This window comes from Bubalus kerabau, chromosome 6 (genome assembly GCF_029407905.1).
Source record: "Bubalus kerabau isolate K-KA32 ecotype Philippines breed swamp buffalo chromosome 6, PCC_UOA_SB_1v2, whole genome shotgun sequence".
Taxonomy (NCBI): domain Eukaryota; kingdom Metazoa; phylum Chordata; class Mammalia; order Artiodactyla; family Bovidae; genus Bubalus; species Bubalus kerabau.
The window spans coordinates 115,160,861-115,185,260 of NC_073629.1; the positions used below are offsets into that span (position 1 = coordinate 115,160,861).

General features: G+C 51.8%; 1 protein-coding gene across 4 annotated transcripts in view; it reads left to right on the forward strand.

The window, feature by feature from the left end:
- The first annotated feature begins 996 nt into the window (after window positions 1–996).
- Window positions 997–24,400, forward strand: part of SH3BP4 (SH3 domain binding protein 4) — a 99,972-nt gene continuing 76,568 nt past the window's right edge. The window contains exons 1-3 of one of the 4 annotated variants that reach the window (XM_055586522.1): window positions 997–1,247; window positions 1,775–1,920; window positions 2,313–2,652. The gene's annotated coding sequence lies outside the window, so the exon portion shown is untranslated. Of the gene's footprint in view, window positions 1,248–1,774; window positions 1,921–2,312; window positions 2,653–22,949; window positions 23,156–24,400 lie in introns of all 4 variants that reach the window. The other 3 variants (XM_055586523.1, XM_055586521.1, XR_008716105.1) reach the window with 3 other exon arrangements.

Here is a 24,400-nt window from a genome sequence, read left to right on the forward strand (position 1 = left end):
ACGCCGGTCAGTCTGCGGATCCGAACATCACCCAGGGGTCTCTGCTTGGGGCTCCTAGAGAAGGGGTGGGCGGAGGAAGATGCCAGGGGCTTGCGAGAGCGGCCAAAACGTCTCGAGACGACCGCCACCTCTAGATCTGCTCGGTACCAACCACCACGGTTCCGGAGGGGCCCAGCCTCCTGGACCTCGCTCCGGGGCCCCCGCCTAAAGGAGGAAGAGGAGGAGACGCCGAGGCCGGATCCTCAACGGGGCTCCGGGAGACGCGGCGCCAGACCCTCGCCTGCGAGCGCTCCCCCTCCCGGCCTCTCTGCACTCCGACTCGGCCCCGCCCCTCCGCCCACACCCCGCCCCCGCCTCCCGGCCCCCGCCGCTCGCCCCTCCCCCAGGCCCCAGGCCCCATCGGCTTGCCCCCGCCCCCTGCTTTTTCCACCCAACGCAGGCCCCGCCCTCATACGCGACCACGCCCATTAATCAATCCCACCCCCGCCTCCGCCTTTTGGCTGCTTTCTAGGCCCCGCCCCCTGCCTGTCCGCACCCCGCTCCGCCTCCCGGCCCCCGCCGCTCGCCCCTCCCCCAGGCCCCAGGCCACATGGGCTCGGCCCCGCCCTCTGCTTCTTCCAGCCCCACGCCCTCCTCTCCATCGCCCCAGGAAGGCCCCGCCCTCCTCCATGACCTCGCCCACCACCCATTCCCACCCCGCCCTCCCACTTTGGGCTGCTTTCTGGGCCCCGCCCCCTTCGAGCTCGCCCCGCCCCCTGCCTGCCCGCGCTCCGCCCCTGGCTCCCGGAGGCCCGGGCTAGGACCCGCTCGCCTACTCGTCCTGGGCGTCGTCCCACCCCTGTCTCCCCAAGGCGCTCGGCTCAGTCTCTGTCCCCTACCTCCCAAGGCGCCCCGCTCCGGCGCAGGAACACCCTTACCCCGCGATCCCGCCCCAAGGCCCCGCCCTCTTGACCCCGCCCGGGCCAGGAGACACCCCCGCCCCACCACTGCTGCCCGCTCCCTGGTCCCCGCCTCCCGCGCTCCCCGCCTCGCACGCCCCGCGCCCCGCCTCGCACGCCCCGCCCCGGAGCGGGGACCACCCTCAGCCCTCCCAGGCGGGGGCCGAGCGCTCCCGGCACTCTCGGCGGTCCCGGCAACTAGCTGCCGCCGCGCGGTGGTTCCCGCGGATCGGCGCGCGGTGCCGGCCTGGGCGAGCTCCCAGACCGCGGGGAGAACCGCAGGAGCCCGCGGGACGCAATGCGAGCCAGGTAGGCAGGCTGCGCGCCCGGGCCGGCCCCTGCGGGCCGCTCCAGCCCCGCGCCCGGCCGCGCTCCCGCGGCGCCTTCTGGGGCTCGGCGGCTTTGCACGCCTCGCGGGTGCCGATCGTTCCCCTCCGCCGCCCGAGTTCGGGTCTCCGGGGGTGCCCAGGCGCGGCTGGCGCCGGACGGCTTCGGGAAGCCGTGCGCGCCCCTCGTGCTCCCCGGGGACTCTGTCACCTCGGCGCAGGCTGGCCTGGCTCGGGGTTCCGGGAGTCGAGCCTCACTTACGGCCCCCGCGTGAGCCCGGCAGATCCCCCTTCCCTGGTCCTAGCGAGGCCGGCCCTGAGAGGTGACCCTCCTCGGCGACTGTTCGCGTCCTCGGGGCGCTCGGCTCGGGGGGCCGTGGGTGCTCCGAGGTCTGGAGGCGCCGGGGCTTTTTCTGGCGCGGGTCCCGGGCGAAGGGAAGGGCGCGCAGTCCGGGGTTAAACTTAGTGACAATGCGTGTTTCAACTTCTTCGGAGACCCCCTCATTTTAGGATGGAAATGAGAACCCCGATTTCTGGCTTCGCCGTCCGGTGACCCACAGCCGCGAGGTGACAGCGGCGGCGGCGGGCGGGCGGGCGGAGAAGACTGGCAGAGACGCACGTTGCTAAGTGGTGTTTCGCGGGAAGCCGGCTCTGCGGTGCGTATTGGTGGTCTGTAGGACCCTAGCCCTGGAGGCCGGCGGCTCCCAGCCCGGGCCGGCCGGGTAGCCGGGGGGACCAGGCCGCTCTGGCCCTTCTCCCGGGGGTGTTGGGCTGCCCCCGGTACCGCCAGGGGGCCGGCGGCCGGGCTTCCTGCGTGCGGAGAGGCCGGTGGAGCCTAACCGGTCAATGCGATTCAGAAAGGGAACCCGGGCAGGATGTTATCCGCGCTTTTCTTTCCAAGTTAGTGCAACTAGATCGGTACCGTGTGCTTTATTAGTAGTAAGAAGTTCACACATAACTTTTGTTCGGATCACAGCAACACTGTATTTTCTGGGTGGAAAGCATAGAAATATAAACAGTAAAACAGAAACCATCATTGATCCCACAGTTCCTACCGGCTTCAGTATTTTCCTTCTTTGATAGTCATATGCACCCGCTTGCTGATCTAATCGGTAAGTTTAGACGTTGAACCTCTCTTGACTAAATGAAAGCAATCCCTTTGTGAAGCTCTTCCCCTCCCCCCTTCTAAACCTGATTGTCTCTGAGCACCAAAGTTTGGGTGTCTGGACCTGGCTGCCTTCTCAGGCCCCGGGGGTCCCCTTTCCAGTGGGTGGTGTTTTGCATGCCTTCTGCAGGCCCGAGATGGAGAAAGAAGCCGGCAGTCAGCTAGACCACTGGCTCAGAGGGGATTGGCTGTGGTTTGGGTTCCCTGCCTTGTAAAAATGAAGGTAATGATTCTCAATCTGCTTCTCAGGGCACCATAAAAATTAATGGGTGGTTTGCAAAGCATTTCGACATCCTTGCATGGACAGCGGCTGTACTTTTAGGGGCCAGGAAGCATTTCATTTGTGTCCTTTGCTTTCATCATCAAATAAAACAGTCTACCTGCCACCTGGTCATCCCGACTAGGAAACGGGAGTGTCCAGTGGAGTCTGGAGAAGGTTCCCAGCTCCCTGCTCAGCACTGTCTTTCCAGGCTGAGTCCCTCAGAAAATGGGGGGAGGGGGGTGGGGGTGCTAGGCTTGAAAGGAGACAGAACCCCCTTATCCCTCCCCTATCTGCTTTGTGCACATGGGCAGATGCCCAGAGTGTAAGGGGGCTTTGACATTAAAGCCCCAGGGTTCACAGGCCTGATGCCGAGGCCACGCTGATCTGAGAGGGAACAGTTAGTTCTGGGAGAAGGACTCAGACAGTGAACAACCCTGGCTTCCTAGGCATTTGTTTTACGGCACTCTTGTTTACCAAATGAACAATGACCCGCTCAGATCTGTGGTGCCTGAGAAGCTTCTGTGAGCTTTAATTTTTTTCCTGTTGTCCCAAGACTCTGGCACCATGCTTTAAGGAGCCTTTGAAAGCAATTGGGAGGGACTCGGATCATTTGTTAATTTCGGATACTAAAAGCTGGAGCCGGAGCCATCTGAGGTGCCACACAGGTTGCCTTTTGTTCCCCTGGCAAAGCAGCCGTGACGGAAGCGCCTCTTTCTGTAGCGGGTCTGGAGGGTTCTTGTCATTTGATAGTTTCATTTTTTTTAAATTGTCACTCCCACCAGCACTTTGTTCTGCCCAAGGGCTAGGAACTGAGCACAGTCCAGACACAGGGGGCTTTCCGGAAGGACCCAGAAAGTGGGCTGGATGAGTTACTGATAAGAATCCTTCCAGGCTCCTGGGCTCTTAGTGTTGTGCCCAGAATGGTCTCTGAGTTGGGAGGAAGGGGGAGTCCTGGATTTTCTCCTCTGCTGTTCGCTAACTCAATTTCTAGTCACCCAGCAGCCTGGAATTGTTTCCCTGCAGGCTGCTTCAACAGACTTTTTTCTCATTCTAATAGTACTGGTGTGATAATAAGATATGCTAATAGGAACAACGTTGACACCCCTGGGTCCTGGGAGGCCACTCCCATGTTTAAATCCTGGCTTCCCGGCCGGTTAAGTGTGGGAAGGATGTGTGCGCTTCCTTCTTGCAAGGCAGGAGGCCACCTGGCTTCCCTCAGCTTCTTAGGGGAGCCCTGGGCCCAAACAAGGTTAGAAGCCACTTCACTGGGCCCTGGCTGACCTTACCCCAGCTGAGGGCAAACCACTGTGGCTCCCTGTTTGAGGAACCAGGCTTGTGTGTGCCTTGTGGGCTCGGGGCCAGCCACGTGGGTTTTCTTTAGCTTGGTTATTTTCAAATTCGACACCTGAATTGGGCCACGTTGCAATTTTTCTTCTGAGAATTGGAGTCAGTCCCCTGAGATGTGTTTCCTAAGGTCCTGGAGATGAGCACTGGGACTGCTTTGTCCTGAGGGCACCACCTGACAGCCAGGAACTGGAGAGGGTCACTGAGCAGCTAAATAGACTTTACCCTGACCTCAGGGCCAGGAGGAGAGCCCGGGGCAGTCCAGTGTTGACACTCAGCTTTCTGCAAGCTGGATCCTGCCTCCCCACTGCTTGCACAATAGAAGCCCCACATTCTGCCTTCACCCTCCAGAGAGTGACAGAAAAAATAATTCAGCAAGCCCCTAAACACCCAACTAACTTACCAGGGTCTTCCATGGAGCCTGAGCCTGCTTCTCCGTGGGCCCTGCGGGCATTGTGTGTTACTGGACAGCATCTGATGCATTCAGGACCAGAGTCTGGGGGAAGGATGTTGACACAAGAGTGTGTGATGTGATTCTAGGAAGGGTGAAATTCTTTAGAGTTCATCACCGCCTCCCATCCACCAAGTGTACAAAATATCTTCCCAAACCACTGGTAAGCAAATATGGACTTGTAAGTTGAGATTTGGGGTGTTGTAATGAGGATCCCTTGGGCTTCCCAAATGGCACAGTGGTAAAGAATCTGCCTGCCAATGCAGGAGACACGGGTTCGATCCCTGGGTGCCAACTCTGGGTCAGGAAGATTCCCCTGGAGGAGGAAACGGCAACCCACTCCCAATATTCTCACCTGGGAGATTGCGTGGACAGAGAAGCCTGGCAAGCTACAGTCCATGGGATCACAAAGAGTCAGACACAGCTGAGCACAAACGGGGATTGCTTGCTAAGGATTTGTGATGGGCCTGATACAGCGTGCAGACTTTAAAATCCTCACAAAAACCGTGAGGGTTTCCCTTTTACAGGACAACCACCAGAACTGAAGTCGCTCCTCCAGCCTTATTGTCCAGTAAGTGCTTGAGCTGGGATTTAAACTCTGACCTGCCTGAACCCAGAGCTCTTCATCACATCTCCCCGTGTGCCTAAATAAAAGAAACAAGTCACACCTTTGGGAGCGTGAAGACACAGGAATGGAAATAGCAGAGTGCCTACCTCCTTTACACAGTGATAACAAAAAGGTGGTGAAATCTTCAAAACCTGAGAAATCTTTGCAGCCTAAATGGAAGGCAGTCCGTTTGCACCTTTGTCCCCCAGAGGGCCATGCCCTTGCACCCTATCTACAAGGTAAAGTTTGATGTATTTGGAAGATGGTGATTTTGAAGTTGGGGACAGCTCAGAATCTGCTCTGAAGTTTGTCCTTGTACCATGAAAAGAGGGTATTCTGGGCAGATGAGGTCACTAGAATAAGATTAAGATTATAGGAAGGCTGTTAAGTAAATGTAAGATAAGGTCCACCTTCCACTGTACAATCAAATAAAGGACATACTAATGAGATTATTCTTATCTGCTCCATGAAGCCTCGTCTTCAGGGAACTCTGAGCTGATGCCTGGTAGCCCAGTTCTTCTGAACCAATTGAAAAGAATCCTTTCTGTGAAAGAGTTTTTGTGGTTCCAAATTCTTATTAAATCACCCTCTCCCCTCTCCCGCCCCTTCCCTGTTCTCCCAGCCTGCTTCACTGAGGAAAACGCTGCCCCATTCTCATGAAACAGGGAAGCTTGCTAAGGTCTGCAGGCATAAAAGGAATTTAAATGTTTCCTTGGTCTCTGAGCCTGAAGTGTGCTGGTCAACCTGCTCTCAGGGAAAAAACAAAGAGCCTTGATGAGGGCATCTGCCAACTACCCTGGTGTACATCCTGCCCCCATGGCTGAGTTCAAGCTGCCAGTTGGGTCTGGCAATATTATTATGAAGTATTTGAAGATCTGTGTAGCCAGTAAGAGTGGGCTCCAGCTTGCCTTTCATTGCACTGAGCTCACCAGCTCAGCCCCCTTGTAGAACGGGTGAAAAGGTTGCCTGGCTTCTGCTTGGACCACAGCTGCCCGGGAGCTGTATGTTCTGAAAGGATTTGGATGTCGCTGAGTAGCCTAATTTGGCCAGCAAGAGACGAGTACTTCAAAACTCAAGGCTCCTACGTGTGTATGCCTGTGTGCTCAGTCATGTCCCTGTGGTCTGTCGCCTACCAGGCTCCTCTGTCCATGGCAGTTCTCCAGGCAAGAATACTGGAATGGGTTGCCATTTCCAGGGGATCTTCCTGACCCAGGGATCAAACCCATATCTCCTCCATTGGCAGGCAGATTCTTTACCTCTAGCGCCACCTGGGAAACTTTAAAAGCTCCCTCGTGGAATCAGCTGGAGAAGGCAATGGCACCCCACTCCAGTACTCTTGCCTGGAAAATCCCATGGACGGAGGAGCCTGGTGGGCTGCAGTCCATGGGGTCGGACACGACTGAGCGCCTTCACTTTCACTTTACACTTTCATGTATTTGAGACGGAGATGGCAACCCACTCCAGTGTTCTTGCCTGGAGAATCCCAGGGGCGGGGGAGCCTGGTGGGCTGCCATCTATGGGGTCGCCCAGAGTCGAAACAACTGAAGTGACTTAGCAGCAGCGGCAGCAGCAGTGGAATCAACACTCTGATGTGTGTCCAGGGTTGAATTCCACCAAGGTAGGGAATTTGTATAAGAAGGAAACTAGGGACTAGGAGTGGTCAACTCTGTTTTTGAAACCAAGGAGTTGAACCATGTGGAGTGAGGGAGACAGAGCCGGCATCCACAGGGCCTTCCTAGGATCGTACAAAGGGAGAAGGGAGAAACTCGATGGCTGAGGGTCCTTTAAGAGTCTGAGCTTGGTTGCACATAAGCTGATTACTTTTTCGCTATCATAATTAGCAGTCAAATTATTTAAAATGTAAGTGCTTCCTTGAGAGGCAGCAAGCGCGTGGGAAGGAGATGGGCTGAGCCAGGCTTGTGAGCAGCTTGGGACCAGGAAGAGGCCACCAGGCTTGGCATGCAGGCTCAAGGAGGCATCTGTCTCGTGTGATACACACGCAGGGTCAGGGAGCGGCTGTGTGAGAGGGGCTGGCTGGGGGCTCACTTCCTTAGAGTCAAACCATCACCCCGGAAGAGGTCACTGCAGACTTAAGTGAGGAACAGGCCTGGAAACACCCTTCTCAGTCACTCCATGATGACAAGGCACCCAGGAGGAGGTTGGGATTAAACAGGACAATTCTGGGTCATGAATGATCAGAGAAGTCACACCTGGAAGACCAGGGGCCCCTGGGTGTGGTTTGCTAGGACCGTGTGATTGTGCTCCTGGGGAAGCTTCTAGAAAACCAAGGATGAGACACATAGCCCACTGACACTGAGTGTTAGTGTCATTTGAGGATGTCAAGGCAGGAAGGACCCGGAATTATGTCAGAGGGGCTGGGATGCTAGGGCTGTGGAGGCCTGGTGGGGGGCTGAAGGGAGGGGGCGTAGGATCAGCACAGAGTGATGGAGGTCCAGTGAGGGGGTGAGTGGCCCCGGGGACTGTGAGGGAAAGAGGTGGGTGTGAGAGGTTGTCATGGGGACCAACTCTTTAAAAGACTCCCCCTCACCCCCTCCTCCATGCTTTTTCATGTTGTACATCTGCAGCTTGTTTTTACCAGCCTTTTCTGGGGTGAGGGGGGTGGTCCTCATTTGTCCCCAAGACCCAGCTCCCCGAGTCTCCTCAGGGAAGCCTTTCCTGACTGCTGAGGTCAGGAGCTGACCGCTGCTTCCTTGCTGTCATGCCCCTGGGCGGGGCTCTGCTGGGCAAGGGGCTGCATTTTCCTTTTCTTCGCATGCTTGCTGCACAGACAGCGCATCCTGTGAACCAGGAGGGAGCAGGGTGGAGAGCAGGGCAGTGACTGCCCTGTAACCATGAAGCAGTGATGCTGATGGTCTCTTCTTATCTTCACAGCTAAAAATTATGCCAGAGGAGGAAAGCAATTTCTATGAATAATAACCAACTGACTTGAAATGCTGCCCAGCAGTCCCCTCGCAGCTCTGCCCTTTGCCGTCTCACTTACCCCAACTTCCTGCCTTTGTTTACCTGTTCGAGCTATCACCCTTTCGGAAAGGATTTTAATTTTTATAACTTTAGGATACAGGAAGGTACAGCTCTTCCTTGACTTCAGATGAGGTTATGTACTCATAAATCCATTGTATGCTGAACATATTGAAAATGCATTTAATACATCTAAGCTCCCCAGCATCGTAGCTTAACCTTCCCTAACTTCAGCGTGCTCTGAACACTGTTAGCCCACAGTTGGGCAGAGTCATCAAACACAAAGCCTCTTGGGTAATGAAGTGTTGAATAGTTCACATAATTGATTGAATATTGTACTGAACAAAAGACAGAATGATTGTCTGGGCGCAGAATAGTTTTGTGTCTGTTCTTGGCCCCAGCAGTCACTCTGCCCTGCCCAGCATCACCGAAGAGTGTGAGACCCACATACGCTAGTCTCAGGAAAGAGCAGAATTGAAAATCTGAAGTCCTGTTTCTACTGAGTGCATGTTGCTTTCCCATGGTAAAGTGAAGAGATGTAAGGAGAGTCTGGCAGAGTCAAGAGATGAGAGTCAGGTGCGCATGCCTTAGTCACTGAGTCACATCAGACTCTTTGGGATCATAAACTGTAGCCTGCCAGGCTCCTTTATCCATGGGATTTCCCGGCGAGAATACTGGAGGGGGTTGCCATTCCCTTCTCCAGGGGATCTTCCCTACACAGGGATCCACTCCCGTCTCCTGCACTGGTAGGCAGATTCGTTACCACTGAGTCAGCTTGTTGTTCAGTCACTAAGTCGTGTCTGACTCTTTGCGACCCCATGGACTGCAGCCTGCCAGGCTGCCCTGTCCTTCACTGTCTCCTGGAGTTTGCTTACACTTATGTCCACTGAGTCGGCAATAACATCCAATAAGTCAGGGACCATCTGTAAATGGAATATGCGAAAAATGCAGCTTCATTTAAACATTTGAAAATTACCCTAAGAATCGTCGTTCTGACAAGTGGTGTCAGATGTTTGTTGTGTGTCCCTTAGAGAAGTGGAAAATAAGGCCTCGTGTTTGAATTTAACTGGGGGTGCTGGCTGGAGTCGCTGTTCTGCATATAATAATTCATGGCAAGCTCTGGGCCAGGCCTGTGAGCCAGGGCCTCTCACCGCAGCAGGTGGTGATGGCAACGGCAGTAGAAACAGTCAGCTGCTACGGTCTGCTCGCACTTTCCCTCCCTGTCATCCTGGCCCAAATACCGTCTGGCAGAAGTCGTGGTTTTTTTCGCCCTTGTGGCTTCAGAAGTCAGTGTTTATGACATCTTAAGGAGGGAAACTTTATTCTGGTTTTGTGCTGGTCCACAGCCATTAGGATATTTCACCTTTCTGTCCTGGATTAGGAGACCAAAGTTTCAAATTTTGGTCACATGTTTCTTTTCAGTCAGGCAAATATGAAACAGTCTGATTTGCACAACTGAAAGTCATCAGAGGAGATTCAAAAATTAAGTGACTGACCATCCATCATGTTCTTCTAAACACTGTTTTTTGTACCTGAGGCCACTGTCAGGGCAAACTGGAAAGTGACAAGTTCCTTTTCTCAGGTGTGTCTCCAGTGGCCTTTGTTGAGATCTGTTTTATTTTGGGTGATGTCATGGGCTTCCAAATCCCATACACCTGTCTGTGTTTGCATCTTTGACTTCTGTTTGCTTCTGGCTTTGACCTCGGACAAATTTTTTGACTTCTTTGAAACTGAGCTTTCTTACCTGTAAAGCAGTGTTGGTGGGACTGAACTTCCCTGGGTGGGAGATTTTCATGTGGAGAAATGGACCTTACTGCATCACCCTCTCTTGTGCTTTGAGCCCCGTACCTGTCCTACGGAGGTTTTCGTGATTGTGGCCTTTGGGGCCTTGTGCACACTTGAAGATTTTAAAAAAAATGTTAAGTAGAGATTTTGTGTGATGCCCCACCATCTGAATTAAACAGGAGTGCAGGGGTTTGATATTATTTAGGTATTCAGTCTGATGTTTAAAGATGTAAGTGTTTCCATTAAAGATGATGGTAAGTGGCTAAGGATTAGAATTGCCAGTCTTTGCTCTGTCTCTGAAATTCCTGGTGCAGGAAGAGAGGTGAGGGGTGGGGTCGGTAAGTTTCACTCCAGTCTGAGACCTGGGGTGGAGAATGGTCCTGACTTGTAGACTGGGGGCCCCAGCAACCAGTGGCTGCTCTGTGCCTCTTGCAAGAAGGCCTGACATGTCCAGGGAGGGAGGTGAAGCATCTAGTGTTCAACAGACATCTTTTCTAGATATATGAATTGTTTTGGGAAGAGTCTTTTGTGATTTTTCATTCTTAAAAAAACCGTGTCCGCTTAAGTTTTTTTTTTCCCTTCCTCAAGTAATTATGTGTTCATTTTAGAAACGTGTGTGTGTGTGTGGTAGTCACTCGATTGTGTCAAACTCTTTTTGACTCCATACACTATACTTCAGCAGGCTCCTCTGACCATGGGATTTCCCAGGTAAGAATTCTGGAGTGAGTTGCCATTCTGTTTTCCAAGGGGATCTTGCCAACCCAGAGGTCAAACCTGGGTCAGGCAGATTCTTTACCATCTGAGCCATCATGGAGCCCCTTTAGAAACATTAGAAAATGCAAGAGAAGAAAAAAGTTCACAGTGGAATTCTGCCACTCAGGGTAACTGCTCTGGGCATTTTTGTGTCTTTCAGATAATTTCACATGTAAATCTCGATCCTTCCAAAAGGAACAAGATGGTGGAGTGGGAACTTGGTTTTCTGTTCACTAGATGCCTGATGCATAGTTATCCTTCAGTCAGTCCTTCCCTGTTGAATGAATACTATGCTTTTTACCAAAAAATTGTTGATATACCTTCAGATCAATAAGTACGGATTTCTATCCTCAGTTTTACTGTTGATCTCTTAGGGGATGCACCCCCTTAACAAGTTCTTGTTCATAGACAGTTTCCAGTGACTTTGAAATCATAAACAGTACTGCAGTGAACATCTTTCAACACATGTTAAGTTTTTTCTTCCAATGATTTTCTTTTCTTTTATTCTTAACTTCTACAAAGAACTTCTAACTTTATTATTGATCGGGTGAATGTATAATTGGAAGAGGAAACGGCAACCCACTCCAGTATTCTTGCCTGGAGAATCCCATGGACAGATGAGCCTGGTGGGCTACAGTTTATGGCGTCACAGAGTCAGACACAACTTAGCGACTTAGCACATATACATGAGGAACTATAACAACACAGCCCTCAGCAGACTTGGAGATCTTTTTGACATGAATCCCTTGTGTGGTCAAATGTTACAGTGGAAGCCCACTGGTCACTTACAACCCTCCTGTATTTATAAAGTGCACTCCTCCTAAATGCTTTCACATACTGTCTGCCTTTGCTCTCAGAAATATTTATTCATTTTCAGTCAAAAATACTGAGGCTATTACTCACCCATCCGTGTATTAAATCAGCATTTATTGAGCATTTACTTGTGCTTACAGCAAAAATAAGAGAGAAAACAGACACAGGAAGCAAAGGAAAAGCACAGATATTTACAAAAAAGGATTGGCAGTGTTAAAAAAATGATTCTTCAGTGATCACAGACACTGAGCTTCCGGGGCTAGTGAGCCAGCCTCTGGGGCTGCAGAGCTGGCCTTACAAGCAGGTGCCCCTGGGGGGCTCTGACCTCAGTGGATTCTCTGTGCTTGGTTTCCAGTTCTTGTTTCCAGAACCTGATTTAGTTACTGCCCTGACAGGCACAAGTTAACTAGACTCACAGCGACTGATGTATAAACCCAGTGCTGCTTTCTCCGTCAATCAGGGGAGACGTGATTACTGAAAAGATGACGTGTCTCAGCTTATGGGGCTGGTTCTTCTGCAGGCTGGTCCCGAGGGCATCTGGATGACGGCTGCGGCTCTGTCCAGAACAGAATAGAAACAAGACCGGTGTGCGGATGTGGACGCTCTCTCACCCCCTCCTAGCTAGATATCCGAGAATGATTAGGCAAGCTTCCCTCACCCCCCTCACACCCTGGCGTGGCTCAGATGGTAAAGAATCTACCTGCAATGCAAGAGACCTGGGTTTGGTCCCTGGGTCAGGAAGATCCCCTGGAGGAGGGCATGGCAACCCACTCCAGTATTCTTGCCTGGAGAATCCCATGGACAGAGATTGGTGGGCTACAGTTTATGGGGTCACAAAGAGTCAGACACAACTTAGCTACTGAGCACACACAAATACATAATCAGTGCTCAGAAAAGCATGTCCAAGGGGAGTGACATCCAGGAGAGTTTCTCTATCTGTTGAGTGAAACTTGGTGAACTTTGAGATCAGTCTCAGCCCCTCTGGCATTCCTTTGCAGGGAATTGATTTCTTTTTTTTTTTTTTTAATTAATGTAATTATTTATTTGGCTACACCAGGTCTTAGTTGCAGTACTCAGGATCTTGAGTTTCAGCATGTGGGACCCAGTTCCCTGACCAGGAATTGAACCCAGGTCCTCTGCATCGGGAGCCCAGATCCTTAGCCACTGGAGCACCGGGGAATTCCTGGGGAATTGATTTCTGACCGTCCGGGTGCTAATGTGCTCTACCTTGTGAGTTTTGGCAGGCAGGGGCTGGAAGTGCTTATCACGGTTTTAGGGAATGTACACACGTGCCAGTTTCAAAAACAGGACCATATGGGGACGTCGTGTGTCCTGAAGCCTGGGAAATGTTTCTGTTGGACATCTTCGGGGCCCTCTCCCTGCTGGAAAGGGAAGCGGCTGATGTCCATGCATGCGGCTTCAGGAACTGCCACTTGGAGCTCCCCAGGCTCCTGTCGCTATGGGCGTCAAGAGTGATCCCTGGGGTTGTCTGTGTCCCTTGGGGAGCTGTGACCTGACAGGCTGCACTTTGATCTAGCCCACGGTGATGGCGCAGACTTGATTTCTGAGACCTGTGGGTTCCTTAAGGGCAGAAAGCACTTAATACCTTCCACTGATGGTAAGGCCATCATTTTGATTTCTAGCTGCGGTCTGGCATCACAGGACTGCTTCCTTCTGGCAGGAGGGGGAAGCTGAGTTATGGGCGGAATATTGGTTGGCCCATGTCCTGAGCGTGGTTTGCGGGGGACCTGGCCGCCTCCTCTGTCTTGGCACCGGGGTTCCCTTGAGTCATCGTCCACTCAGCGTAAGATGAGGCGGCACTTTTCAGGCTGCCCAGGAAGCAGGAGGACCGCTCTTTCGTACTGGTTATTTGTCCTGGCTGCCAGGCCCACCTCATGGAGTTTGAGGGGGTGGGGAGCCCCTAGATCGGGCTTGAGAGCCAGGCCCTCTTGTAACTCTCTGTCCTGGTGCCTTCCCCTACTCGTTAGCTCGTGTTTCACTTGGACTCATGCATTTCCTCCCTCACTGTGAGCCAGATTGGTGGGGGGGTGGGGTTGGAGGGATGGAAAATCCACCAGGGACAGCTTCTGTGCTGGGAATCGGCCTCTAGTGTCCCAGGAGACAAGGTCAGGGCTCCCCAGGGGTGCTGGAGGTCAGGACTGGCTCCCCAGAGAAGCCCTGCTAAGTGGGGGTCCCGAAGGAATTGAGTGGGAGCCCATGGGGGGACTTAGGCATGGCGGGCGGTTGAGTGAATGCCTGGAACTAATAGAGGTGCTAGTTTTCTGGGAGCACGTGGAGGGGATGGAAACTCAGGTGGCAGGCGTCTGGAAGGGTGGGCCCTTCTGGTCGTCAGTCAGCGTTGAACTTTTATCTCAGGCCACCAGAAGGATGATGACAAGGAACCTGACTCGCAAGGGGTCCAGAAGTTGAGCAGATGACCATGCCTCCCTGCTCACATCCGTGATCCCCTGCAGCTACCTTGGGGTCCCCTCCTGTCGCCCCACTCTGCAACCCATGTGGGGAGCCACGCCCTTCTGACCTACTGTGACAGTATCGTAGAATCATCCAAATGTTTAAACGACCACCCTGGACAGTTTTAAGAGTGACCTTCATTACCCAAATGACATTTAGCAACTGGGCCAGCTGTCGGATTATCGTGTCATAGCATCTCGTATTCCAGAAAGGAGAAGGTGTGGATCAAGATGCAGAGGCTTCTTGGATAAAACGATGTGGGAGGACCCGGTGAGACAGAGTGCCTTGCCCTGGTCAGTGGAGTCCCTGGCCGTTTCTGAGCATGGCTGTCCCCCTCAACCCCGCGCTCAGGGGCGCAGGCAGGGTGAGTCCTGATTTTCCTTGTCAGGTTCTCACCAGGCCTGGCAGTCATTCCCCTCCCATGGCCCCCTTCTCTGCCCCTTCTTCTACGATATGGCTACCTTGAGTTGGTAGCCACAAAGCTGCAGCTTTGCTGGCCTTCCAGAAGATTTCTGTGTTTAACCCACATTCACCTGGCTAATCCTGTGTCTACTTCTGGGGAAAAACTTCAGTCCCACCTTCTGCGCCCGTCAGACAACCCACTGTTCATCACACTCTCGGAGTAAAGCCGTTCCTTTATCAAGGTTAAAAGGGACAGCACTAAAAGCTGGACAATGATGTCATAAATACTGCTTTTTTTTTGTCATTAGTGAAATTGTCAAGAAATTGGCCACTTGCTAAATGGAGGGTCTGATGATTATTCTGGGAAGAAGCAGGGCTATTTTGATGAGCAGGAACATGTAGAGCACAGGGTGACTCCCATGGGGACTGGGTGTTGGAAGGCTGTGAGTAACAGGTGTGCAAGACATTCAGGACAGTGTCGATTTACGGCTTAGCAGACCACTGTAAATTAGGCATTATGGGAAAATCTTGAGCGAGTGTGACTTTGAATATGTCAGGTTGCTTGCGGTTGTCCTTTGCCTTCAGGTTTTACTGCTGGGAATTGCAAATAGATAGCTCCGTAGAGCTTGCACACCAGGCTAGCGGGAGTGTACAGAAGTGGTTTTGGTGTGAAAACTGTTGGGCTGGTCTGGAGTGGTCATCTCCCCATTCACCTAAAACCCCCTCTGTTGTCCTTAACAAAAAAAGTAACCTGTAAATTTAACATGTTTGGGGGAGAAAGAGGAGAAAAGGTAGCTAATATTTGTCAAACAGATACAGGCATTCAGTATAACAGGTGCTCTCCCTTTTAATATATAAGATCTTTCTAAAAGCCAGCGGATTTCTCTGGTGGCTCAGATGGTAAAGCGTCTGTCCGCAATGCGGGAGATCTGGGTTCAATCCCTCGGTTGGGAAGATCCCCTGGAAAAGGAAATGGCAACCCACTCCAGTACTCTTGCCTGGAAAATTCCATGGATAGAGAGATCTGGCTGGCTGCAGTCCATGGGGTCGCAAAGAGTCGGACACGACGGAGCGACTTCACTTCTTCTAAAAGCCAGCAGGGTAGGTGGCTTTGTTCACATCTTCCAATGATGAAACCAGAGCCAAAAAGGGTAATTATTGTGTCCCTGGACCCAGGGAGTATCCAAAAACCCCAGGGAGTAAGCTGTTATATGTGGTCCTTATGCCTGGATATTAAGCGAGAGGGTTATTTACCCAAAGCATGAATGCCAGGCTCCGCGTGCAGCTGTTCAGTTGTGGAAAGTACAGTGTTAGAGTGGAAGGATCAAGTGCATTGAGGATGACCCCAAACCAGACATGGCCCTGGAGGACATTCATTCACCAGCACCTGTCAGATCAGAGCCGCGCTAGCGTTCTCACCTGGGCCCCACGTGGCACGCCCCTCGCTTCCCACCCGCTTGAACTCACCTTAGACCCCAGCGTTGTGTTTTAATGTAATAGCGACTCCTTCCCCACATCCTGCATTTGAGGATGCCCGTGCCTTGACCCCCTCTTAGCTTCCTTTGAATTACAAGAATACTCAGAAACTTCAGAAATAAGTTATTTTCGTTGATGGCAAGTAGTGCTGGAAATCCCATGGACAGAGGAGCCCTGGCGTGCTGCAGTCCCTGGGGTCGCAGAGTCTGACACAACTTAGCAACTGAATCCAAGAATCTGATTAGCCCTTATATGTTCAGCTAAGAACTAGTGCAGTGTGAGAAGCTCTCACTTACAGGCTTGGTGCCCCCGGTTTTCCTGCCTGCCACCCACAGAGGAGCCCCACCAGACTTCCCTCCCTCAGGTGAGGGCACCACCTGGTCCCCTGTGACCCATCCGAGCACAGCTGATGGAAGGGAAGGTGGGCTGCGGTCCACCAGGAGGTCTGCGGCTCTGGTTATCTTGGTGATGACTGATGGAACGTCCCGGGTCTTGCCTTTTTCAGTGCTTGATCTCAAGAGGGAATTTTTGAAAGTAGCAACATCTGTAGTACCATTGGTGGTGGTGGGGTTACAGTTGTATTTCTGGGATGGGATATCCCAAGGAGCCACCTGAGTGCCTGGAGCAAGGTGGACCCCAATGCCATCCTTGTTGTTTTTTTCTAAGGCATCTCTTCTAATTTTAATTTTAATACTCTTTAACCCAAGAGTTCTTTTCTTAAGTATTTAATTTTTTTCCTTGTCTCTTTCCTCCTCTTCCTTCCTCTTACTTCTACTCAACTGGGGTCAGCGATGCCCTGTGCAGCTTTCTTCTTTAGAGGGTTTTGGGATTTCCAGGTTGCTTCTCATGTTTGCGAACGTTCCTTGGATACTCAAGCGGCAGTTGCATTTTCTCCAGGACATGCAGGCAAATGTGGATCAATTAAATTACGTTCATTGATTACATCACGTTTCACATGGTGACCAGAACGTGCTCTGTTCGCTGTGCTGTCAGATTCAAGGGTTGGGCTCCCGTTTCCCGACGGGACTGTGGTTTTGTCGTGTTCCCTGGATCAACTCTAACAGCTTCTCTGTATATAAGAGCTGTTCTGGCAGCTGATTGGATCTTTGGATCAATCAGAAAATCCTCTCCCGTGTGTATTCAGTGTTTGTGGCCTGAGTTGTACCTTTCTCATCGTGCTTTACTGTCTTCCCTCCTGGGTCATTTTCAGATGTGTGTCACGTGGAGTCTAAGCTTTTCTCTCCCTCGGTCAGTGCTCCTTCCTGGATGTCTTATGTTGGTAACAATCATACGCTTGGTTCCATCACTGCCTCTCCCATGAAGGGTTTGCTCCTTCTATCCGCCCTTTGAGCGTGGTTTGGAAGTTAAACGACCCGAGACCGTGGCTCTAGTTACCGTCATTGAAAAGGAAGACATTTTGACGGAAAGTGCATGGTGCTTGTTGAGAGCCGTATCAGGACTCAGGCGCTCTGCTGCTCCCCGGGCAGAGCGAGTGTTTCAGCCTGGATTCCTCCCTGGGTTCCCTCTTCCCAGGGTCCCGGGGCGCTGTGTTCCCCTGGTGATGTGGCGTCTGTGATGCTGCTATGTTCTCTGTGGCAAGGGTTCTCTAATCAGTCGGGGTTTGCAGCCTTGAGTGTGTGTGGTTTGGTTTTGTGTGCCTTGATGCTTAAGGACTTTCGGGGTCCCCCTCTCCAGCGTGCAGCCCCTTCTGTGTGCCTGGGCGGTTGTGTGTGTCACGTGGACTCTGGGTTTCGATGGGATCCTGCAGTACGTGACGCCAGGCACTGGCCTCAGCCATGCTGGTGTGGCTCTCTGGCCTGCGTCTGCCTGGGAGGCCGACTCCCTCCTGTTCTTCCCCCTCACCTGCTCATCCATGCGCTTCGCAGACACGCCTGGTGGCTTTAGTGTGCTAGACGTGGTTCGGCGGTGACACTTCCCCTTTGCCAAGAACTGAGAGCAGGAGCTGACCGTGTTTATAGGCCTGCACACTTTCGAGGCCTTCCCGGTTTCACAGAGCAAGTCTGGCGTTTTCAGCCCAGCACTGGGTCTGGCAGGCTGTCCTTGAGCTTTCTGACTCCAGCCTGCCCTTCTCTGTACTGGCCCGCTGGTCCCTGAGATGCCACATGGTGATGCCCCAGTGTGATGTGTATGGACCCTTCTCCACAGGCCTTGGGGATAAATGTCCCACACAGACACTCACACACGGTGGCCCTGAATGTCTTCCTGTTTAGTTCCAGCTACATTGGTTAGACATACTGGTGAACTGAAACTTAAAACATAAACATTCAAAAAAACTAAGATCATGGCTTAAAACTCAAGATTCAAAGAACTAGGATCATGGCTTCTGGTCCCATCACTTCATGGCAAATAGATGGAGAAACAATGGAAACAGTGACAGACTATTTTCTTGGGCTCCAAAATCACTGCAGATGCTGACTGCAGCCATAAACTTGCTCCTTGAAAGAAAAGCTATGACAAACCTAGACAACATATTAAAAAGCAGAGACTTTGTCAACAAAGGTCCATCTAGTCAAGGCTATGGTTTTTCCAGTAGTCATATATGTTTGTGAGAGTTGGACCATAAAGAAAGCTGAGCAACGAAGAATTGATGCTTTTGAACCGTGGTGTTGGAGAAGACTCTTGAGAGTCCCTTGGAGATCCAAGGCAAGGAGATCCAACTAGTCCATCCTAAAGGAAATCAGTCCTGAATATTCATTGGAAGGACTGATGTTGAAGCTGAAACTCCAGTACTTTGGCCACCTGATACGAAGAAGACCCTGATTATGGGAAGGATTGAAGGCAGAAGGACAAGGGATGAGAGGAGGATGGGATGGCTGGATGGCATCATGGACTCGATGGACATGGGTTTGAGTAAACTCCGGGAGTTGGTGATGGACCGAGAGGCCTGGCGTGCTGCAGTCCATGGGGTTGCAAAGAGTCGGACATGACTGAGCGACTGAACTGAACTGAACGCTGGTCAGAACAGCCACCATTACTGGTACCGAAGACTGACCCGGACAACATCCTTCCTTTGCTCCTGGACTTAAGGCAGGTCTTGGTGGGTCTATGTACCTGGGCTGGGCGTCTCTCCTTCCCTGAGCATCAGATTCACCATGAGGGTTGCAGTCTTGCTCAGGGCGCTCTGTTAGAGTCAGTCGACCTCAGGCTGAGCCCCTGGATCCTTAATTATAGAGGCATCCTAAGTGACCCTCTGCATAGCTTCAAGTGACCCCTTTGGAATCCACGTGTTGAGCAGTGTTGTTCCTCAGATGATGGTTTCTCAAAAACGTCAGTGTGCTTTACGTTGTTTTGTTGTAAGAAAAGTACGTGCTTTTGTAATCATTCCAAATATTACCAACGCCTGGAGAGTGAAAAGTGAGTCACTCTCCCCCACTGGGGCCGGCTGTATCTCTGCTTCTGACAACTTTCCTGGGGCGAATTCCATCAGGTTGTGGATTTTTCTGCCGACTTGTATCACTCAGGGTTCCGCTTCTGTATCCCCACATGGGGTTTAGGTATAATTTCCCTTTTTGTTTATCAGCTTGGGGATCAAGATCACTTTTTGCCCCTTTTTTTTTAAGAAACTGCTTTAGACTTATCCTGAGGGGAATTAGGTGGAAATGGCAAGGACTTACATTGTGTGTTGCTGCAGGGCGCTGCCAGACACCAATTTCAGAAACTCTGTGAAGAAAACAAAATAGGCCACCGTATAGGACGTCCCTCTCTTTTTAGAAATTTTATTTATTTTTCAAATTATGGTTTTTTAAAAACAACACATAATATAAAATTTACCATTTTGACAGTTTTTAAAATCATACAGTTGAACAGTGTAAAGTGTGTCCACATGGTTGTGCAGCTGGTCTTCAAAACTTTTCCAGTTTCCCAAACTGAAACTTGCCCATTAAACCTTTCCCCGTTTCCCCTTCTCCTCTAGCACCAGCTGAGAACTAACCATCATTCGACTTTCCGTTTCTGTGAATTTGACTCTCACATAGCCCATATAAGTGGAATCATATAGTACTTGTCTTTTTTTGTGACTGGTATTTATCTTACTTAGAATATTGCTCAGGTTTCATCTGGGTGGTAGCCTGTGACAGAACTCCTTCCTTTTCAAGGCTGAAGGATGTTGCATTAGATGGATGGACCACATTTTGTTACCCACCCATCCATTCCTGGACCTTTGGTTTGCACCTCTTGGAGACTGTGAATGATGCTGCTGTGAACATAGGTGTGGGCAAATATCTCTTTGAGAAGCCGCTTTCACGTTTGGATAGATACCCAGAGGTGGGATTTCATTATCATAGGGTAGACTAAGAGTCAGATACAACTGAACGACTTCACTTTCACTTTTCACTTTCATGCATTGGAGAAGGAAATGGCAACCCACTCCAGTGTTCTTGCCTGGAGAATCCCAGGGACGGGGGAGCCTGGTGGGCTGCCGTCTATGGGGTTGCACAGAGTCAGACACGACTGAAGTGACTTAGCAGCAGCAGCAGTTGTTTTTTTTTTAATTTTTTGAGAAACCTCCATACTCTGTTCCATGGCAGTGGTACCAGTTTGCATCCCCACCGACTCTGCACAAGGGTTCCAGCCTCTCCATCCTCATCCACACTTGTGACTTTATGATTTTTATACACAGCCAGCCTAAAGGGTGTGAGGTGACATCTCCTGGTTTTGACTTGCATTCCCTTCTGATTAGCGGTATTGAGCATCTTTTCATATGCTTATTGGCTAGCCTGCCCTTTTTAAATGGCATTCATTTACTTAGATTTTTCTGTAAAGTGTTTTTGAGGAGGCTTTTTCTTCATACTCCTGGTAAGATGAAAACTCAAGTGAATTGATACAGATTTCATGCTTTGTCCCATGCAGGTGTGCTGGGGGAACTTATTTCTGAATAGACCATTTAGAAGGAGGAGCTCCTTGTGAAAAGGGGGATCGCCTCCTTCACTGCCCCCTGTCCCCTGCCTTCACCCCAGAAAGCCACTTTCCCCTTTGCAGGCTGTTCAAAGGGTTCAAGTGTGTTCTGATGAATGACATCTGTAGAAAACGATCATCACCCTGTCAATTTGAAACGTAAGAACTGAAGCCACCCAGTGCCTCTCACTAGGGCTTCCCTGTGGCTCAGGCAGTCAAGAATCTGCCTGCAATGCGGGAGACCCGGGTTCGATCCCTGAGTTGGGAACATCCTCTGGAGAAGGGAATGGCCACTCACTCCAGTATCCTTGCCTGGGAAATCCCATGGACAGAGGAGCCTGGCAGGCTACAATCCTTGGGGTCAAAAAGAGTCAGACACAAGTGAGTGACTAACATGACATAGTAGTGCCTCTAAGGAGTGGAGGTCAGTTGTCTTTTCTGTTTGTTTCTAAGTGAAAAGTGAAAGTGTTAGTCACTCAGTCGTGTCTGACTCTTTGTGACCCCATGGGCTCGCCTGGCTCCTCTGTCATTGGAATTCTCCAGGCAAGAATACTGAAGTGGGTAACCTTTCCCTTCTCCAGGGGATCTTACCAACCCAGGGATCACACCCAGGTCTCCTGCTTTACAGGCAGAATCTTTACCATTTGAGCCACCAGAGAAACCCGCCCACACAGAGTATGAGCCATTCTCAAAGTGTTTTCCCCAGTCTGGTTTGATAGGTGTGATTTAGAAAATTAGGCTCATTCTTGCAGAAGAAATATTTACACTTATCTCAGTGGATCAGCTCCTTACCTGCCTGAGGGAAGGTCCTTTAGAAATTCAGGAAAGTCGTGAACTTGATTCCACTTTGCTGCCCTTTATTTTTTTGAGCTGCAAAACCACTGCAGATGGTGACTTCAGCCATGAAATTAAAAGACGCTTGCTCCTTGGAAGAAGAGTTATGACCAACCTAGACAGCATATTAAAAAGCAGAGACATTACTTTGCCAACAAACGTCCATCTAGTCAAAGCTATGGTTTTTCCAGTAGCCATGTATGGATGTGTGAGTTGGACTATAAAGAAAGCTGAGCAATGAAGATTGATGCTTTTCAACTGTGGTGTTGGAGAAGACTCTTGAGAGTCCCTTGGACTGCAAGGAGATTCAACCAGTCCATCCTAAAGGAAATCAGTCCTGAATAATCATTGGAAGGACTGATGCTGAAGCTGAAACTCCAATACTTGGGCCACCTGATGCGAAGAGCTGACTCATTTGAAAAGACCCTGATGCTGAGAAAGATTGAAGGTGGGAAGATAAGGGGAAAACAGAGGATGAGATGGTTAGATGGCATCACCGACTCAATGGACGTGAGTTTGAATAAGCTCTGGGAGTTGGTGGTGGACAGGGAGGCCTGGCATGCTGCAGTCCATGGGGTCACAAAGAGTTGGACATGACTGAGTGACCGAACTGAACTGAAAACGCACGGTGTGTGGGGTGGGTGGAGTGGGTGGGCCTGTGGACACGCACCCTTGACTGACAGTTATCCTGAAATGCAACTCAGGGTTTGCCAGTCCCCCTGGGAGCCCAGGAGCTCCTGGAATCTTTAGCTGGACTTGGCCTTGAGGCTCTTGCTTTGTAGGGTAGGCCCTTCTGCTGCTCCAGAAGGCAGGAGCTCTGTTCCCATGCTGCAAGGTCCAGCCGCCTTAGCTGAGAAAGGGCGAGGGGTTCAAGCCCAGCCCAGCCGCTCTGACTTCTCTCTGCCCCTCACCTTCCCTGTTCACTGGCAGGTGTTGGGGTCCCTTTGGGCTGCTGGGGGGGGGGGCGGGGAGGGGCAGGAATTAGGTGGCTCTGAGCTGGTCTCTGCACCCACCCTGGGAAAGTAGCTCATCCTCAACCGTGCAGGCCCGCGACGCGTGGCGATTTGTGATGGGGATAATTGTATAACTTGCCCGATTAGAGGCGCGTGTGGAGCCTGCCTGACTCACGGCTCAGCCCCGCCCGGGGAGCAGTGGAGCTGGCCCAGCCGGCAGCTGCCTGCAGCCCGAGGGGTCAGGGATGGGGCGGGTGGTGACTGAGGCGTGGTGGATCTCTCGGGATCCGCATGGTGCAGCGTTGGATTGACGGCATCCAGCAGCTTCGTGCTGGAATGCTCTGCCCAGGGAAAGGAGTTTGGTTTGGGTTGAGTTGCTTTCCCCTAAACAGAGTCCTTCCGGCCTGTGGGCATTAGGGCAGCGCCGTGCCAGGCCCCTCTGCCCACGGCTGCTGCCCCTTCTCACTTTTCACAGATGGAGAAGCTTCCCCCGGGGAAGCTGAGCCACATCCCAGGGCCCACCGTGGCCGCCTTCCTCCCAGACGTGGCCTGCCCCCGAGCCTGGGGCCCCCTTCCATCATGGCCTGAATTCCATCCTGGAACTGCCCTGGAACAGCTGCCACCTGCCCTTGCCTGGAGACTCATGCCTGCCTCTAGAATTCTACCTGTGAAGCAGGCACTGTGAGCACTCAGTGTTAGGGGAAAGCCGGGGGCACGGAGCGGTTCCCCTGAACTCTGAGGGTCAGAAATCAAACAAATGTGGTTTGACTTGGAGCACCCCTGCTTCCCCCAACCACCTCCCTGCTTCTCGTCCTGAACGAAGCTAAAAGGGGATGAGTTTCTTTCCTCCTGTGTCATCCTCGGGTGCCCTCCAGCCCAGCATTTCCAAGTCCTGTACAGACGGCAATCAATTCTCCGACTTGATTGATAACCCCAGAGCACAGGAGTCCAGGGCTGAGTTCGGCGTCAGGGACGCTGCGTGTCCTCCATACGGACTGGCATCTCCGAGGCTGGGGGCTGAGCTCTCACCCAGAGAACCCTCTGAAGGATGCCTGCAGACCCAGGGGACCTCCTCAGGTAACCCATCCATCCCTGCACGGGGGGACCCCCTGCTCACATGGCCAGGTATTGCATAAAGGCCTGAGCAGAGCAAGTGGTGTCTGGGTCCTTCTATAAATTGTTTTTTTATAAATACAGGCCAGGTTATCACCTCTGTTTTCCAGCCTCTCAGGCTGTAACTTCCTATTGATGTTCTAGTCAGCGGACAGTTCTGAATCTAACCTGAGTCCTTAGGAGGGCGGAGGGCAGAGTGTGTGACCGAGCAGCTTTCACATACAGCTGCCTGCACCTGTGTGGTGCTCTTTGACTGTTGCTTGTTTTGTAATAAATAGAGGAGCTTGTATTTATGCCCTTCCCACTGGCAGTGCATGGGAGGGGGTGTGTCTTTCAGCAAAGAGGGAGGGAGTGGCCTGGAGAAGGGGGTTAGTAGACGTCAGGCCAGGTGACCAAGGTCAACATCAACAGTGCCAAGTCCTGTGGACAGTATATGCCCTTGTGCGGGGTGAAGAGGGCACCTCCCCTGCCGCCTTCCTCCCCAGGATCCACAGCCCCAGTCTTCACCCTGAAAAGAAGCAGACACACCCCAGCTGAAGGGCAGTTACCCAGTACCTGCCTGGTCTTGCTCAGAACCGTCAAGGTCACTGAAGACAAAGAGTGCCTATGGAATTGTCACGGTCCAGAGGAGCCTCAGGAGACGGGGCTGAATGTCGTGTGATACCTGGCACAGATCCTGGGATGGAGAAAGGACATGAGAGAGAAAAACTCAGGGAATCTCAGGGCTTCCCTGGTGCCTCAGTGGTAAAGAATCCACCTGCCGATGCAGGAGATGAGGGTTCGATCCCTGGGTCTGGAAGATCCCCTGCAGAA